The following is an 18715-nucleotide window of genomic DNA, read 5'->3' as shown; positions in this document are numbered from 1 at the left end:
CGCACCGACCGACGGGTTCGGTGGCAACGTTTGAGTAGTGGAGACTCTCTGGGCATCAGCTAAGGGGGACCGGGGCCTTGCCAGGCCTGCTGAAGTCCGGGAAGCCGAGAGCACCCAGGAGGAAGAGACCCGTCGGACTCGGCCTGGGGACAGGCTGCTCTGGGTCACAAGGGCCTGCTGTTCAGGCAGCAGCATCCCCGTGCCTCTCCTCAAGGGGGTCTCTGAGGTAGAACGGGGCCAGTCCTAACGGGACGTGCAGGGATGAGGCTCGGAGGACGCGTCCCTTTGCAGGACCGGGTCTGGTTCCCCAGCAGACCGGGCCATCGCCAGGGGCTTTCTGGCCCTTCCGAGGGTGCTCAGGAGTCTCCCAAGTGAACAGGGCCTCCTGTCCAAAGGGAGGCTATCAGTACCCACGTCGCAGAATTCGGGAGTGAAATAGGAAGGTAGAGGTGACGGGTGGAACGTTTCATGGTTTGGTTTGGTTTGGTTTGGTTTGGTTTGGTTTGGTTTGGTTTGGTTTGGTTTGGTTTGGTTTTGGGAGGACTGAACGAAGGCACAAAAGGACGCCATGGGCCTCTGAGGCCCGAAACCCTGGAAGCAGAGGACCGAAAGCAGACTAGGTCTCGAGGGTTCATGGTCCTCCCTTGAGCCCGAATCCAGCGAGAGAGTGAGCCAGGTGGATGCCTCTGCCCCTCCTCACCCGTGTGCAGAGCCACTGCCATCCAGACAGACATTCACCTTTTCACCACAACGCACATCGAAACTTGCGCGCGGTCCGAGGTACCCAGCAAGATCGGGGTGACGTTCTACTGGGACCTGCCTCGCCGTGGCTTGGGGACCCAGAGAGCGGGTCCTCGGGGTGGCGGTACAAGCGGAGAGGGTGTTTCCGGTCTCGAGCACTTCTCCTGCCACCTCTCAGCCTACCTGCACGATTTCTCACACGTTCACTTGCACCTCTTACCGTTTTAAAGGCACATGTTGGTGGGAAGTCCCAGAGAGTCAAAGAAACCCATAGACATAGAGACAGAGCGAGCAGAAGAGGAAGCGGGCCCCAGTGGAAGTGGGTGAGAGAGTGTTGGGGTTGAGCGTGCCACGAGAGAGAACGAGAGTGAGAGAGAGAGAGACTCAGAGAGAGGGGAGAGAGAGAGAGAGGGGGGGGGGAGGGGAGAGAGAGAGAGAGAGAGGGAGGGGGGAGAGAGAGAGAGAGAGACTCAGAGAGAGGGGAGAGAGAGAGAGAGAGAGACTCAGAGAGAGGGAGGGGGAGACAGAGCGACAGACACACCCACACCTGCACGCACACGCACATGCACACGCACACGAAATGAAAAGAAAGTCCACGGGGATCAAGGAGTCTGGAAGGGGCCAGCGAGATAGCAGCTTGGGGCAGTGTTGCCTCCGTTTCCTCTGTCTTGAGGACAACGTTGAATGTCTGTGTGTTCCTGCAGCAGACGTTAGGCCTTTGCCCAGGCCTTGAGTGCCCCGACGACGTCAACCTAGAGTAGCCCCCCCAGCATATGTTTGAGGGGGAAGAGCGGAACACTTGGGTCTTGCCCACGTACCGTGCCCCCATGGCACACACCAGGCCTCCGCGGCACGCGCGCCTCTGTGGGTTTTCTCCGTCAAGCCTTCTGGGCAGAGCCGTCCAGAGGTTGACGTAGGCCAGGTGTGAGGAGGACAGGTGTGTCTGGCGGCGGCACCTGGCTCCCCTCCGGTCCGACCCCGGCTGGCGTGGGCTCCCCCGTCACCGCCACGCCGGTGTTGCCACGTGCCAAGGGCCAGGGACCCGGCCCCGCTATGCCGGAGCTGTAGGTTCACCTGAAGTTTGGGTCCAAACCCCCAGGGGCCAGTGGCGCGCCGGTGACCTCTGACCTTTGACCTCTTGGTCAAGCTGGCTTGGCAGCGGGCCGTGACAATGCCCCGCTACAAATGTCTCCCGCAGGGCAGGGGCCGGGCTGGGCTCCTACTGTGCGCCCAGTCGCCTTCTCTTCCCTGCCGGTTCCACCGCCCTCCCCTGCTGAAAGGCATCCTTAGGGATGCGGTTAGGTCGGGTGCATCGCCAGGGCGGTCCAAGGGGGCCGCTTTCTGGTTTGTCAGGAAGGCGGGCTCGTAGGAGGACCCGGCCGCGGCCCGTCCGCCAGGGACAGGGTCCGGCAGGTGGGCCAGGGGTGGCCCGAAGTGGCCGAGGTGGTGATCGGCCATGTTGGCGTTCGGCGCGCGGGTTGGCGTTTTTTCCTCAGCAAAGGGCGGAGGGACAGGACCTGGGGGAAGGGCAGCTGGGCATTTCTGGAGCAATACTGCCATCAAGAGGAACTCGTTTGGCAACCCCGCGCACCCTTCCGTGTCCGTGCCTGGGGAGGAGTGGCTTGAGACCGCCGTGGGGGACGAGGCAGGACTAGGGACGGTGCTGGGCCGGATCCCAGCTCTCTGAGGCCCGACAGAAGCAGGGTCTGCCGTGCTTTCGGGTCGTGGCAGCCCCAGAGACAGGTGCCAGGACGGGCTGGGCAGCCGGGACCCCTGGCGGTCCCGGTACAGGAAGCCACGGCTCGGGAGCCTGGGGGCGGCCATGATGTGGGCGGGACTAGCAGAGGCCTCGGCCAAGGAGCTGGGTCCTCGGCCCCGGGAGGCTCCCTCGGCCACGCTGCACCCCAGGGAAGAGGGGCCCCTCCCAGAGCGGGGTTCCGTGGCGCTGGGAGCCCGTGCGGGCCGCTGCTGCCCGGCCCCGGGGCGTTCCTCCGTGCGTCTTAGGGAGGAAGGTGGGCCGCGGGGGCGTCCGGGGGAGCGTGTTCCCAGACGGTCCTCGACCAGGCGGACGCAAGGCCAGGCCCCCCCTGACACAACGCGCCCACGCCTCCTGGAGACGTGTGGCCCTGTCTTGTTGTGCCCATGTCCCCGAGGTTGTCTGGGAGCGGGGCCGTCGTACCCGGTGGTGCTCCTTTCTGCCTGGGGGCCTTCCGGGGACCCCGGTCGCCTTTGCGGGTGCCCAGGCCCTTGACCTGTGATCAGAGGCGCACCGACCGACGGGTTCGGTGGCAACGTTTGAGTAGTGGAGACTCTCTGGGCATCAGCTAAGGGGGACCGGGGCCTTGCCAGGCCTGCTGAAGTCCGGGAAGCCGAGAGCACCCAGGAGGAAGAGACCCGTCGGACTCGGCCTGGGGACAGGCTGCTCTGGGTCACAAGGGCCTGCTGTTCAGGCAGCAGCATCCCCGTGCCTCTCCTCAAGGGGGTCTCTGAGGTAGAACGGGGCCAGTCCTAACGGGACGTGCAGGGATGAGGCTCGGAGGACGCGTCCCTTTGCAGGACCGGGTCTGGTTCCCCAGCAGACCGGGCCATCGCCAGGGGCTTTCTGGCCCTTCCGAGGGTGCTCAGGAGTCTCCCAAGTGAACAGGGCCTCCTGTCCAAAGGGAGGCTATCAGTACCACGTCGCAGAATTCGGGAGTGAAATAGGAAGGTAGAGGTGACGGGTGGAACGTTTCATGGTTTGGTTTGGTTTGGTTTGGTTTGGTTTGGTTTGGTTTTGGGAGGACTGAACGAAGGCACAAAAGGACGCCATGGGCCTCTGAGGCCCGAAACCCTGGAAGCAGAGGACCGAAAGCAGACTAGGTCTCGAGGGTTCATGGTCCTCCCTTGAGCCCGAATCCAGCGAGAGAGTGAGCCAGGTGGATGCCTCTGCCCCTCCTCACCCGTGTGCAGAGCCACTGCCATCCAGACAGACATTCACCTTTTCACCACAACGCACATCGAAACTTGCGCGCGGTCCGAGGTACCCAGCAAGATCGGGGTGACGTTCTACTGGGACCTGCCTCGCCGTGGCTTGGGGACCCAGAGAGCGGGTCCTCGGGGTGGCGGTACAAGCGGAGAGGGTGTTTCCGGTCTCGAGCACTTCTCCTGCCACCTCTCAGCCTACCTGCACGATTTCTCACACGTTCACTTGCACCTCTTACCGTTTTAAAGGCACATGTTGGTGGGAAGTCCCAGAGAGTCAAAGAAACCCATAGACATAGAGACAGAGAGAGCAGAAGAGGAAGCGGGCCCCAGTGGAAGTGGGTGAGAGAGTGTTGGGGTTGAGCGTGCCACGAGAGAGAACGAGAGTGAGAGAGAGAGAGACTCAGAGAGAGGGGAGAGAGAGAGAGAGGGGGGGGGGAGGGGAGAGAGAGAGAGAGAGAGGGAGGGGGGAGAGAGAGAGAGAGAGACTCAGAGAGAGGGGAGAGAGAGAGAGAGAGAGACTCAGAGAGAGGGAGGGGGAGACAGAGCGACAGACACACCCACACCTGCACGCACACGCACATGCACACGCACACGAAATGAAAAGAAAGTCCACGGGGATCAAGGAGTCTGGAAGGGGCCAGCGAGATAGCAGCTTGGGGCAGTGTTGCCTCCGTTTCCTCTGTCTTGAGGACAACGTTGAATGTCTGTGTGTTCCTGCAGCAGACGTTAGGCCTTTGCCCAGGCCTTGAGTGCCCCGACGACGTCAACCTAGAGTAGCCCCCCCAGCATATGTTTGAGGGGGAAGAGCGGAACACTTGGGTCTTGCCCACGTACCGTGCCCCCATGGCACACACCAGGCCTCCGCGGCACGCGCGCCTCTGTGGGTTTTCTCCGTCAAGCCTTCTGGGCAGAGCCGTCCAGAGGTTGACGTAGGCCAGGTGTGAGGAGGACAGGTGTGTCTGGCGGCGGCACCTGGCTCCCCTCCGGTCCGACCCCGGCTGGCGTGGGCTCCCCCGTCACCGCCACGCCGGTGTTGCCACGTGCCAAGGGCCAGGGACCCGGCCCCGCTATGCCGGAGCTGTAGGTTCACCTGAAGTTTGGGTCCAAACCCCCAGGGGCCAGTGGCGCGCCGGTGACCTCTGACCTTTGACCTCTTGGTCAAGCTGGCTTGGCAGCGGGCCGTGACAATGCCCCGCTACAAATGTCTCCCGCAGGGCAGGGGCCGGGCTGGGCTCCTACTGTGCGCCCAGTCGCCTTCTCTTCCCTGCCGGTTCCACCGCCCTCCCCTGCTGAAAGGCATCCTTAGGGATGCGGTTAGGTCGGGTGCATCGCCAGGGCGGTCCAAGGGGGCCGCTTTCTGGTTTGTCAGGAAGGCGGGCTCGTAGGAGGACCCGGCCGCGGCCCGTCCGCCAGGGACAGGGTCCGGCAGGTGGGCCAGGGGTGGCCCGAAGTGGCCGAGGTGGTGATCGGCCATGTTGGCGTTCGGCGCGCGGGTTGGCGTTTTTTCCTCAGCAAAGGGCGGAGGGACAGGACCTGGGGGAAGGGCAGCTGGGCATTTCTGGAGCAATACTGCCATCAAGAGGAACTCGTTTGGCAACCCCGCGCACCCTTCCGTGTCCGTGCCTGGGGAGGAGTGGCTTGAGACCGCCGTGGGGGACGAGGCAGGACTAGGGACGGTGCTGGGCCGGATCCCAGCTCTCTGAGGCCCGACAGAAGCAGGGTCTGCCGTGCTTTCGGGTCGTGGCAGCCCCAGAGACAGGTGCCAGGACGGGCTGGGCAGCCGGGACCCCTGGCGGTCCCGGTACAGGAAGCCACGGCTCGGGAGCCTGGGGGCGGCCATGATGTGGGCGGGACTAGCAGAGGCCTCGGCCAAGGAGCTGGGTCCTCGGCCCCGGGAGGCTCCCTCGGCCACGCTGCACCCCAGGGAAGAGGGGCCCCTCCCAGAGCGGGGTTCCGTGGCGCTGGGAGCCCGTGCGGGCCGCTGCTGCCCGGCCCCGGGGCGTTCCTCCGTGCGTCTTAGGGAGGAAGGTGGGCCGCGGGGGCGTCCGGGGGAGCGTGTTCCCAGACGGTCCTCGACCAGGCGGACGCAAGGCCAGGCCCCCCCTGACACAACGCGCCCACGCCTCCTGGAGACGTGTGGCCCTGTCTTGTTGTGCCCATGTCCCCGAGGTTGTCTGGGAGCGGGGCCGTCGTACCCGGTGGTGCTCCTTTCTGCCTGGGGGCCTTCCGGGGACCCCGGTCGCCTTTGCGGGTGCCCAGGCCCTTGACCTGTGATCAGAGGCGCACCGACCGACGGGTTCGGTGGCAACGTTTGAGTAGTGGAGACTCTCTGGGCATCAGCTAAGGGGGACCGGGGCCTTGCCAGGCCTGCTGAAGTCCGGGAAGCCGAGAGCACCCAGGAGGAAGAGACCCGTCGGACTCGGCCTGGGGACAGGCTGCTCTGGGTCACAAGGGCCTGCTGTTCAGGCAGCAGCATCCCCGTGCCTCTCCTCAAGGGGGTCTCTGAGGTAGAACGGGGCCAGTCCTAACGGGACGTGCAGGGATGAGGCTCGGAGGACGCGTCCCTTTGCAGGACCGGGTCTGGTTCCCCAGCAGACCGGGCCATCGCCAGGGGCTTTCTGGCCCTTCCGAGGGTGCTCAGGAGTCTCCCAAGTGAACAGGGCCTCCTGTCCAAAGGGAGGCTATCAGTACCACGTCGCAGAATTCGGGAGTGAAATAGGAAGGTAGAGGTGACGGGTGGAACGTTTCATGGTTTGGTTTGGTTTGGTTTGGTTTGGTTTGGTTTGGTTTGGTTTGGGAGGACTGAACGAAGGCACAAAAGGACGCCATGGGCCTCTGAGGCCCGAAACCCTGGAAGCAGAGGACCGAAAGCAGACTAGGTCTCGAGGGTTCATGGTCCTCCCTTGAGCCCGAATCCAGCGAGAGAGTGAGCCAGGTGGATGCCTCTGCCCCTCCTCACCCGTGTGCAGAGCCACTGCCATCCAGACAGACATTCACCTTTTCACCACAACGCACATCGAAACTTGCGCGCGGTCCGAGGTACCCAGCAAGATCGGGGTGACGTTCTACTGGGACCTGCCTCGCCGTGGCTTGGGGACCCAGAGAGCGGGTCCTCGGGGTGGCGGTACAAGCGGAGAGGGTGTTTCCGGTCTCGAGCACTTCTCCTGCCACCTCTCAGCCTACCTGCACGATTTCTCACACGTTCACTTGCACCTCTTACCGTTTTAAAGGCACATGTTGGTGGGAAGTCCCAGAGAGTCAAAGAAACCCATAGACATAGAGACAGAGAGAGCAGAAGAGGAAGCGGGCCCCAGTGGAAGTGGGTGAGAGAGTGTTGGGGTTGAGCGTGCCACGAGAGAGAACGAGAGTGAGAGAGAGAGAGACTCAGAGAGAGGGGAGAGAGAGAGAGAGGGGGGGGGAGGGGAGAGAGAGAGAGAGAGAGGGAGGGGGGAGAGAGAGAGAGAGAGACTCAGAGAGAGGGGAGAGAGAGAGAGAGAGAGACTCAGAGAGAGGGAGGGGGAGACAGAGCGACAGACACACCCACACCTGCACGCACACGCACATGCACACGCACACGAAATGAAAAGAAAGTCCACGGGGATCAAGGAGTCTGGAAGGGGCCAGCGAGATAGCAGCTTGGGGCAGTGTTGCCTCCGTTTCCTCTGTCTTGAGGACAACGTTGAATGTCTGTGTGTTCCTGCAGCAGACGTTAGGCCTTTGCCCAGGCCTTGAGTGCCCCGACGACGTCAACCTAGAGTAGCCCCCCCAGCATATGTTTGAGGGGGAAGAGCGGAACACTTGGGTCTTGCCCACGTACCGTGCCCCCATGGCACACACCAGGCCTCCGCGGCACGCGCGCCTCTGTGGGTTTTCTCCGTCAAGCCTTCTGGGCAGAGCCGTCCAGAGGTTGACGTAGGCCAGGTGTGAGGAGGACAGGTGTGTCTGGCGGCGGCACCTGGCTCCCCTCCGGTCCGACCCCGGCTGGCGTGGGCTCCCCCGTCACCGCCACGCCGGTGTTGCCACGTGCCAAGGGCCAGGGACCCGGCCCCGCTATGCCGGAGCTGTAGGTTCACCTGAAGTTTGGGTCCAAACCCCCAGGGGCCAGTGGCGCGCCGGTGACCTCTGACCTTTGACCTCTTGGTCAAGCTGGCTTGGCAGCGGGCCGTGACAATGCCCCGCTACAAATGTCTCCCGCAGGGCAGGGGCCGGGCTGGGCTCCTACTGTGCGCCCAGTCGCCTTCTCTTCCCTGCCGGTTCCACCGCCCTCCCCTGCTGAAAGGCATCCTTAGGGATGCGGTTAGGTCGGGTGCATCGCCAGGGCGGTCCAAGGGGGCCGCTTTCTGGTTTGTCAGGAAGGCGGGCTCGTAGGAGGACCCGGCCGCGGCCCGTCCGCCAGGGACAGGGTCCGGCAGGTGGGCCAGGGGTGGCCCGAAGTGGCCGAGGTGGTGATCGGCCATGTTGGCGTTCGGCGCGCGGGTTGGCGTTTTTTCCTCAGCAAAGGGCGGAGGGACAGGACCTGGGGGAAGGGCAGCTGGGCATTTCTGGAGCAATACTGCCATCAAGAGGAACTCGTTTGGCAACCCCGCGCACCCTTCCGTGTCCGTGCCTGGGGAGGAGTGGCTTGAGACCGCCGTGGGGGACGAGGCAGGACTAGGGACGGTGCTGGGCCGGATCCCAGCTCTCTGAGGCCCGACAGAAGCAGGGTCTGCCGTGCTTTCGGGTCGTGGCAGCCCCAGAGACAGGTGCCAGGACGGGCTGGGCAGCCGGGACCCCTGGCGGTCCCGGTACAGGAAGCCACGGCTCGGGAGCCTGGGGGCGGCCATGATGTGGGCGGGACTAGCAGAGGCCTCGGCCAAGGAGCTGGGTCCTCGGCCCCGGGAGGCTCCCTCGGCCACGCTGCACCCCAGGGAAGAGGGGCCCCTCCCAGAGCGGGGTTCCGTGGCGCTGGGAGCCCGTGCGGGCCGCTGCTGCCCGGCCCCGGGGCGTTCCTCCGTGCGTCTTAGGGAGGAAGGTGGGCCGCGGGGGCGTCCGGGGGAGCGTGTTCCCAGACGGTCCTCGACCAGGCGGACGCAAGGCCAGGCCCCCCCTGACACAACGCGCCCACGCCTCCTGGAGACGTGTGGCCCTGTCTTGTTGTGCCCATGTCCCCGAGGTTGTCTGGGAGCGGGGCCGTCGTACCCGGTGGTGCTCCTTTCTGCCTGGGGGCCTTCCGGGGACCCCGGTCGCCTTTGCGGGTGCCCAGGCCCTTGACCTGTGATCAGAGGCGCACCGACCGACGGGTTCGGTGGCAACGTTTGAGTAGTGGAGACTCTCTGGGCATCAGCTAAGGGGGACCGGGGCCTTGCCAGGCCTGCTGAAGTCCGGGAAGCCGAGAGCACCCAGGAGGAAGAGACCCGTCGGACTCGGCCTGGGGACAGGCTGCTCTGGGTCACAAGGGCCTGCTGTTCAGGCAGCAGCATCCCCGTGCCTCTCCTCAAGGGGGTCTCTGAGGTAGAACGGGGCCAGTCCTAACGGGACGTGCAGGGATGAGGCTCGGAGGACGCGTCCCTTTGCAGGACCGGGTCTGGTTCCCCAGCAGACCGGGCCATCGCCAGGGGCTTTCTGGCCCTTCCGAGGGTGCTCAGGAGTCTCCCAAGTGAACAGGGCCTCCTGTCCAAAGGGAGGCTATCAGTACCACGTCGCAGAATTCGGGAGTGAAATAGGAAGGTAGAGGTGACGGGTGGAACGTTTCATGGTTTGGTTTGGTTTGGTTTGGTTTGGTTTGGTTTGGTTTTGGGAGGACTGAACGAAGGCACAAAAGGACGCCATGGGCCTCTGAGGCCCGAAACCCTGGAAGCAGAGGACCGAAAGCAGACTAGGTCTCGAGGGTTCATGGTCCTCCCTTGAGCCCGAATCCAGCGAGAGAGTGAGCCAGGTGGATGCCTCTGCCCCTCCTCACCCGTGTGCAGAGCCACTGCCATCCAGACAGACATTCACCTTTTCACCACAACGCACATCGAAACTTGCGCGCGGTCCGAGGTACCCAGCAAGATCGGGGTGACGTTCTACTGGGACCTGCCTCGCCGTGGCTTGGGGACCCAGAGAGCGGGTCCTCGGGGTGGCGGTACAAGCGGAGAGGGTGTTTCCGGTCTCGAGCACTTCTCCTGCCACCTCTCAGCCTACCTGCACGATTTCTCACACGTTCACTTGCACCTCTTACCGTTTTAAAGGCACATGTTGGTGGGAAGTCCCAGAGAGTCAAAGAAACCCATAGACATAGAGACAGAGAGAGCAGAAGAGGAAGCGGGCCCCAGTGGAAGTGGGTGAGAGAGTGTTGGGGTTGAGCGTGCCACGAGAGAGAACGAGAGTGAGAGAGAGAGAGACTCAGAGAGAGGGGAGAGAGAGAGAGAGGGGGGGGGGGAGGGGAGAGAGAGAGAGAGAGAGGGAGGGGGGAGAGAGAGAGAGAGAGACTCAGAGAGAGGGGAGAGAGAGAGAGAGAGAGACTCAGAGAGAGGGAGGGGGAGACAGAGCGACAGACACACCCACACCTGCACGCACACGCACATGCACACGCACACGAAATGAAAAGAAAGTCCACGGGGATCAAGGAGTCTGGAAGGGGCCAGCGAGATAGCAGCTTGGGGCAGTGTTGCCTCCGTTTCCTCTGTCTTGAGGACAACGTTGAATGTCTGTGTGTTCCTGCAGCAGACGTTAGGCCTTTGCCCAGTGCCCAGGCCTTGAGTGCCCCGACGACGTCAACCTAGAGTAGCCCCCCCAGCATATGTTTGAGGGGGAAGAGCGGAACACTTGGGTCTTGCCCACGTACCGTGCCCCCATGGCACACACCAGGCCTCCGCGGCACGCGCGCCTCTGTGGGTTTTCTCCGTCAAGCCTTCTGGGCAGAGCCGTCCAGAGGTTGACGTAGGCCAGGTGTGAGGAGGACAGGTGTGTCTGGCGGCGGCACCTGGCTCCCCTCCGGTCCGACCCCGGCTGGCGTGGGCTCCCCCGTCACCGCCACGCCGGTGTTGCCACGTGCCAAGGGCCAGGGACCCGGCCCCGCTATGCCGGAGCTGTAGGTTCACCTGAAGTTTGGGTCCAAACCCCCAGGGGCCAGTGGCGCGCCGGTGACCTCTGACCTTTGACCTCTTGGTCAAGCTGGCTTGGCAGCGGGCCGTGACAATGCCCCGCTACAAATGTCTCCCGCAGGGCAGGGGCCGGGCTGGGCTCCTACTGTGCGCCCAGTCGCCTTCTCTTCCCTGCCGGTTCCACCGCCCTCCCCTGCTGAAAGGCATCCTTAGGGATGCGGTTAGGTCGGGTGCATCGCCAGGGCGGTCCAAGGGGGCCGCTTTCTGGTTTGTCAGGAAGGCGGGCTCGTAGGAGGACCCGGCCGCGGCCCGTCCGCCAGGGACAGGGTCCGGCAGGTGGGCCAGGGGTGGCCCGAAGTGGCCGAGGTGGTGATCGGCCATGTTGGCGTTCGGCGCGCGGGTTGGCGTTTTTTCCTCAGCAAAGGGCGGAGGGACAGGACCTGGGGGAAGGGCAGCTGGGCATTTCTGGAGCAATACTGCCATCAAGAGGAACTCGTTTGGCAACCCCGCGCACCCTTCCGTGTCCGTGACTGGGGAGGAGTGGCTTGAGACCGCCGTGGGGGACGAGGCAGGACTAGGGACGGTGCTGGGCCGGATCCCAGCTCTCTGAGGCCCGACAGAAGCAGGGTCTGCCGTGCTTTCGGGTCGTGGCAGCCCCAGAGACAGGTGCCAGGACGGGCTGGGCAGCCGGGACCCCTGGCGGTCCCGGTACAGGAAGCCACGGCTCGGGAGCCTGGGGGCGGCCATGATGTGGGCGGGACTAGCAGAGGCCTCGGCCAAGGAGCTGGGTCCTCGGCCCCGGGAGGCTCCCTCGGCCACGCTGCACCCCAGGGAAGAGGGGCCCCTCCCAGAGCGGGGTTCCGTGGCGCTGGGAGCCCGTGCGGGCCGCTGCTGCCCGGCCCCGGGGCGTTCCTCCGTGCGTCTTAGGGAGGAAGGTGGGCCGCGGGGGCGTCCGGGGGAGCGTGTTCCCAGACGGTCCTCGACCAGGCGGACGCAAGGCCAGGCCCCCCCTGACACAACGCGCCCACGCCTCCTGGAGACGTGTGGCCCTGTCTTGTTGTGCCCATGTCCCCGAGGTTGTCTGGGAGCGGGGCCGTCGTACCCGGTGGTGCTCCTTTCTGCCTGGGGGCCTTCCGGGGACCCCGGTCGCCTTTGCGGGTGCCCAGGCCCTTGACCTGTGATCAGAGGCGCACCGACCGACGGGTTCGGTGGCAACGTTTGAGTAGTGGAGACTCTCTGGGCATCAGCTAAGGGGGACCGGGGCCTTGCCAGGCCTGCTGAAGTCCGGGAAGCCGAGAGCACCCAGGAGGAAGAGACCCGTCGGACTCGGCCTGGGGACAGGCTGCTCTGGGTCACAAGGGCCTGCTGTTCAGGCAGCAGCATCCCCGTGCCTCTCCTCAAGGGGGTCTCTGAGGTAGAACGGGGCCAGTCCTAACGGGACGTGCAGGGATGAGGCTCGGAGGACGCGTCCCTTTGCAGGACCGGGTCTGGTTCCCCAGCAGACCGGGCCATCGCCAGGGGCTTTCTGGCCCTTCCGAGGGTGCTCAGGAGTCTCCCAAGTGAACAGGGCCTCCTGTCCAAAGGGAGGCTATCAGTACCACGTCGCAGAATTCGGGAGTGAAATAGGAAGGTAGAGGTGACGGGTGGAACGTTTCATGGTTTGGTTTGGTTTGGTTTGGTTTGGTTTGGTTTGGTTTTGGGAGGACTGAACGAAGGCACAAAAGGACGCCATGGGCCTCTGAGGCCCGAAACCCTGGAAGCAGAGGACCGAAAGCAGACTAGGTCTCGAGGGTTCATGGTCCTCCCTTGAGCCCGAATCCAGCGAGAGAGTGAGCCAGGTGGATGCCTCTGCCCCTCCTCACCCGTGTGCAGAGCCACTGCCATCCAGACAGACATTCACCTTTTCACCACAACGCACATCGAAACTTGCGCGCGGTCCGAGGTACCCAGCAAGATCGGGGTGACGTTCTACTGGGACCTGCCTCGCCGTGGCTTGGGGACCCAGAGAGCGGGTCCTCGGGGTGGCGGTACAAGCGGAGAGGGTGTTTCCGGTCTCGAGCACTTCTCCTGCCACCTCTCAGCCTACCTGCACGATTTCTCACACGTTCACTTGCACCTCTTACCGTTTTAAAGGCACATGTTGGTGGGAAGTCCCAGAGAGTCAAAGAAACCCATAGACATAGAGACAGAGAGAGCAGAAGAGGAAGCGGGCCCCAGTGGAAGTGGGTGAGAGAGTGTTGGGGTTGAGCGTGCCACGAGAGAGAACGAGAGTGAGAGAGAGAGAGACTCAGAGAGAGGGGAGAGAGAGAGAGAGGGGGGGGGGGAGGGGAGAGAGAGAGAGAGAGAGGGAGGGGGGAGAGAGAGAGAGAGAGACTCAGAGAGAGGGGAGAGAGAGAGAGAGAGAGACTCAGAGAGAGGGAGGGGGAGACAGAGCGACAGACACACCCACACCTGCACGCACACGCACATGCACACGCACACGAAATGAAAAGAAAGTCCACGGGGATCAAGGAGTCTGGAAGGGGCCAGCGAGATAGCAGCTTGGGGCAGTGTTGCCTCCGTTTCCTCTGTCTTGAGGACAACGTTGAATGTCTGTGTGTTCCTGCAGCAGACGTTAGGCCTTTGCCCAGGCCTTGAGTGCCCCGACGACGTCAACCTAGAGTAGCCCCCCCAGCATATGTTTGAGGGGGAAGAGCGGAACACTTGGGTCTTGCCCACGTACCGTGCCCCCATGGCACACACCAGGCCTCCGCGGCACGCGCGCCTCTGTGGGTTTTCTCCGTCAAGCCTTCTGGGCAGAGCCGTCCAGAGGTTGACGTAGGCCAGGTGTGAGGAGGACAGGTGTGTCTGGCGGCGGCACCTGGCTCCCCTCCGGTCCGACCCCGGCTGGCGTGGGCTCCCCCGTCACCGCCACGCCGGTGTTGCCACGTGCCAAGGGCCAGGGACCCGGCCCCGCTATGCCGGAGCTGTAGGTTCACCTGAAGTTTGGGTCCAAACCCCCAGGGGCCAGTGGCGCGCCGGTGACCTCTGACCTTTGACCTCTTGGTCAAGCTGGCTTGGCAGCGGGCCGTGACAATGCCCCGCTACAAATGTCTCCCGCAGGGCAGGGGCCGGGCTGGGCTCCTACTGTGCGCCCAGTCGCCTTCTCTTCCCTGCCGGTTCCACCGCCCTCCCCTGCTGAAAGGCATCCTTAGGGATGCGGTTAGGTCGGGTGCATCGCCAGGGCGGTCCAAGGGGGCCGCTTTCTGGTTTGTCAGGAAGGCGGGCTCGTAGGAGGACCCGGCCGCGGCCCGTCCGCCAGGGACAGGGTCCGGCAGGTGGGCCAGGGGTGGCCCGAAGTGGCCGAGGTGGTGATCGGCCATGTTGGCGTTCGGCGCGCGGGTTGGCGTTTTTTCCTCAGCAAAGGGCGGAGGGACAGGACCTGGGGGAAGGGCAGCTGGGCATTTCTGGAGCAATACTGCCATCAAGAGGAACTCGTTTGGCAACCCCGCGCACCCTTCCGTGTCCGTGCCTGGGGAGGAGTGGCTTGAGACCGCCGTGGGGGACGAGGCAGGACTAGGGACGGTGCTGGGCCGGATCCCAGCTCTCTGAGGCCCGACAGAAGCAGGGTCTGCCGTGCTTTCGGGTCGTGGCAGCCCCAGAGACAGGTGCCAGGACGGGCTGGGCAGCCGGGACCCCTGGCGGTCCCGGTACAGGAAGCCACGGCTCGGGAGCCTGGGGGCGGCCATGATGTGGGCGGGACTAGCAGAGGCCTCGGCCAAGGAGCTGGGTCCTCGGCCCCGGGAGGCTCCCTCGGCCACGCTGCACCCCAGGGAAGAGGGGCCCCTCCCAGAGCGGGGTTCCGTGGCGCTGGGAGCCCGTGCGGGCCGCTGCTGCCCGGCCCCGGGGCGTTCCTCCGTGCGTCTTAGGGAGGAAGGTGGGCCGCGGGGGCGTCCGGGGGAGCGTGTTCCCAGACGGTCCTCGACCAGGCGGACGCAAGGCCAGGCCCCCCCTGACACAACGCGCCCACGCCTCCTGGAGACGTGTGGCCCTGTCTTGTTGTGCCCATGTCCCCGAGGTTGTCTGGGAGCGGGGCCGTCGTACCCGGTGGTGCTCCTTTCTGCCTGGGGGCCTTCCGGGGACCCCGGTCGCCTTTGCGGGTGCCCAGGCCCTTGACCTGTGATCAGAGGCGCACCGACCGACGGGTTCGGTGGCAACGTTTGAGTAGTGGAGACTCTCTGGGCATCAGCTAAGGGGGACCGGGGCCTTGCCAGGCCTGCTGAAGTCCGGGAAGCCGAGAGCACCCAGGAGGAAGAGACCCGTCGGACTCGGCCTGGGGACAGGCTGCTCTGGGTCACAAGGGCCTGCTGTTCAGGCAGCAGCATCCCCGTGCCTCTCCTCAAGGGGGTCTCTGAGGTAGAACGGGGCCAGTCCTAACGGGACGTGCAGGGATGAGGCTCGGAGGACGCGTCCCTTTGCAGGACCGGGTCTGGTTCCCCAGCAGACCGGGCCATCGCCAGGGGCTTTCTGGCCCTTCCGAGGGTGCTCAGGAGTCTCCCAAGTGAACAGGGCCTCCTGTCCAAAGGGAGGCTATCAGTACCACGTCGCAGAATTCGGGAGTGAAATAGGAAGGTAGAGGTGACGGGTGGAACGTTTCATGGTTTGGTTTGGTTTGGTTTGGTTTGGTTTGGTTTGGTTTGGTTTGGTTTTGGGAGGACTGAACGAAGGCACAAAAGGACGCCATGGGCCTCTGAGGCCCGAAACCCTGGAAGCAGAGGACCGAAAGCAGACTAGGTCTCGAGGGTTCATGGTCCTCCCTTGAGCCCGAATCCAGCGAGAGAGTGAGCCAGGTGGATGCCTCTGCCCCTCCTCACCCGTGTGCAGAGCCACTGCCATCCAGACAGACATTCACCTTTTCACCACAACGCACATCGAAACTTGCGCGCGGTCCGAGGTACCCAGCAAGATCGGGGTGACGTTCTACTGGGACCTGCCTCGCCGTGGCTTGGGGACCCAGAGAGCGGGTCCTCGGGGTGGCGGTACAAGCGGAGAGGGTGTTTCCGGTCTCGAGCACTTCTCCTGCCACCTCTCAGCCTACCTGCACGATTTCTCACACGTTCACTTGCACCTCTTACCGTTTTAAAGGCACATGTTGGAAGATGGCCGCTTAGGAGGAACTCGGGAATGCAGCTCCGAGAGAAAGCACAGAGGGTGAGTGGACGCCGTATTTCCAGACTGATTTTTACTGCCCACAGAACAGGAGATTCACACGCAGAGAAGCCACACGGGTCGCCAGCGCCGCTGGCGCCGCTGGCTTGAACGGCGCAGCCGCTGGGCCGGCACCCTGAGGCAACAGCTCACTGTATAAAGTGAGAGAGTCTGAGTCCCCTATAAGCCAGCAAGGGGAGCTGAAACGGGGAGCCAGGCCAGCGCCACGAATCTCAGAGCCGCGGCTTTAGCCAACGCAGCGGCTCCGGAGGCAGATCGGATGAGACGGTGTCCCCTCTTACCCAGCAAGAAGACCTGAAACACAACTGAAACCGGGACGGTCCAGCTCTGTGGAGGAGGGGCGTTCTCCATAGGCACCCTGCTGTTCTGTACCAAGGCAATCCGCCACTACAGAGACTCCGTCACTACAGGGGCGGGCCAACATAGCGGAAGCAGTTCTAACTACACCCAGAAGTTCACACGGAAGCTGGGTGGAGCCCACAGCAGCTTAGCGAAGCCTCTGCAACCTGAGTGTGACTAGGCTGCCACCTTGTGGGCAGGGAAAACAGCAACCGCACAGGGGAACATCAGAAAACAGTAACTCCCTGGGACAGAACACCTCGGGGGAAGAGCAGGGGGTTTATGAGTTCTGCCACAGCAGACTTAAAATTACCAAAATCAGAAAGACAACAACTACAAAGTCAGCAGGTGGAAAAATCCACAAAGATGGGAAGAAACCAGCGCAAAAAGGATGAAAACACCCAAAACCAGAACACTTCTCCTCCTACAAGGGATCACAACTCCCCACCAGCAAGGGAACAAGACTGGACGGAGAATGAGTGTGATGAAATGACAGAATCAGCTTTCAGAAAGTGGATAATAAGAAACTTCCGTGAGCTAAAAGAACATGTTCTAACCCAATGCAAAGAAACTAAGAACCTTGAAAAAAGACTTGACGAAATGCTAACAAGAATGGACAACTTAGAGAGGAATATGAGCGAATTGATGGAGCTGAAAAACACAACACGAGAACTTCGTGAAGCATGCACAAGTTTCAACAGCCGAATTGACCAAGCAGAAGAAAGGATATCAGAGGTCGAAGATCAACTCAATGAAATAAAACGAGAAGGCAAGATTAGAGAAAACAGGGTAAAAAGGAATGAACAAAGTCAACAAGAAATATGGGACTATGTGAAAAGACCTAATCTACGTTTGATAGGTGTACCTGAATGTGACGAAGAGAATGCATCCAAGCTGGAAAATACTCTTCAGGATATTATCCAGGAAAACTTCCCCAACCTAACAAGGCAGGCCGAGATTCAAGTCCAGGAAATACAGAGAACACCACAAAGATACTCCTCTAGAAGAGCAACCCCAAGACACATAATCATCAGATTCACCAGGGTTGAAATGAAGGAGAAAATACTAAGGGCAGCCAGAGAGAAAGGTCGGGTTACCCACAAAGGGAAGCCCATCAGACTCACTGCAGATCTCTCAGCAGAAACCCTACAGGCCAGAAGAGAGTGGGGGCCGATATTCAACATCCTTAAGGAAAAGAACTTTCAACCCAGAATTTCGTATCCAGCCAAACTAAGCTTCATAAGTGAAGGAAAAATAAAATCCTTTGTGAACAAGCAAGAACTCAGAGAGTTCATCACCACCAGACCAGCTCTACAAGAGCTCCTGAAGGAGGCACTACACATAGAAAAGAACAACCAGTACCAGCCACTCCAAAAACACACGAAAAGGTAAAGAGCATCAACACAATGAAAAATCTGCATCAACCAAAGGGCAAAACAGCCACCTAGCACCAAAATGACAGGATTGAATTCACACATAACAATATTAACCCTAAATGTAAACGGACTAAATGCCCCAATCAAAAGACACAGACTGGCGAATTGGATAAAAAGCCAAAACCCATCAGTGTGCTGTATCCAGGAAACCCATCTCGCATGCAAGGATACACAAAGGCTCAAAATAAAGGGATGGAGGAAGATTTACCAAGCAAATGGAGAGCAAAAAAAAGCAGGAGTTGCAATTCTCATCTCTGATAAAATAGACTTTAAAGCAACAAAGATCAAAAGAGACAAAGAAGGACATTACATAATGGTAAAAGGATCAATGCAGCAAGAAGAGCTAACGATCCTAAATATATATGCACCTAATACAGGAGCACCCAGATACATAAGGCAAGTTCTTAAAGACTTACAAAGAGACTTAGACTCCCACACAATAATAGTGGGAGACTTCAACACACCACTGTCAATATTAGACAGATCAACGAGACAGAAAATTAACAAGGATATCCAGGACTTGAACTCAGACCTGGAACAAGCAAACCTAATAGACATTTACAGAACTCTCCACCCCAAATCCACAGAATATACATTCTTCTCAGCACCACATCACACCTACTCTAAAATTGACCACATAATTGGAAGTAAATCACTCCTCAGCAAATGCAAAAGAACGGAAACCATAACAAACAGTCTCTCAGACCACAGTGCAATCAAGTTAGAACTCAGAATTCAGAAACCAACCCAGAACCGCACAGCCTCATGGAAAATGAACAACTTTCTCCTGAATGTTGACTGGATAAACAATGAAATGAAGGCAGAAATAAAGACGTTCTTCGAAACCAACGAGAATGAAGACACCACATACCAGAATCTCTGGGACACATTTAAAGCAGTCTCTAGAGGAAAATATATAGCAATAAGTGCCCACATGAGAAGAAAGGAGAGATCTAAAATTGA

Source organism: Aotus nancymaae, unplaced genomic scaffold (assembly GCF_030222135.1).
Source record: "Aotus nancymaae isolate 86718 unplaced genomic scaffold, 86718_ANA_hifiasm-v0.15.2.pri h1tg000004l, whole genome shotgun sequence".
NCBI lineage: Eukaryota > Metazoa > Chordata > Mammalia > Primates > Aotidae > Aotus > Aotus nancymaae.
The sequence above is the reverse complement of the archived record's forward strand: the minus strand, read 5'-3'. Positions refer to the sequence as shown.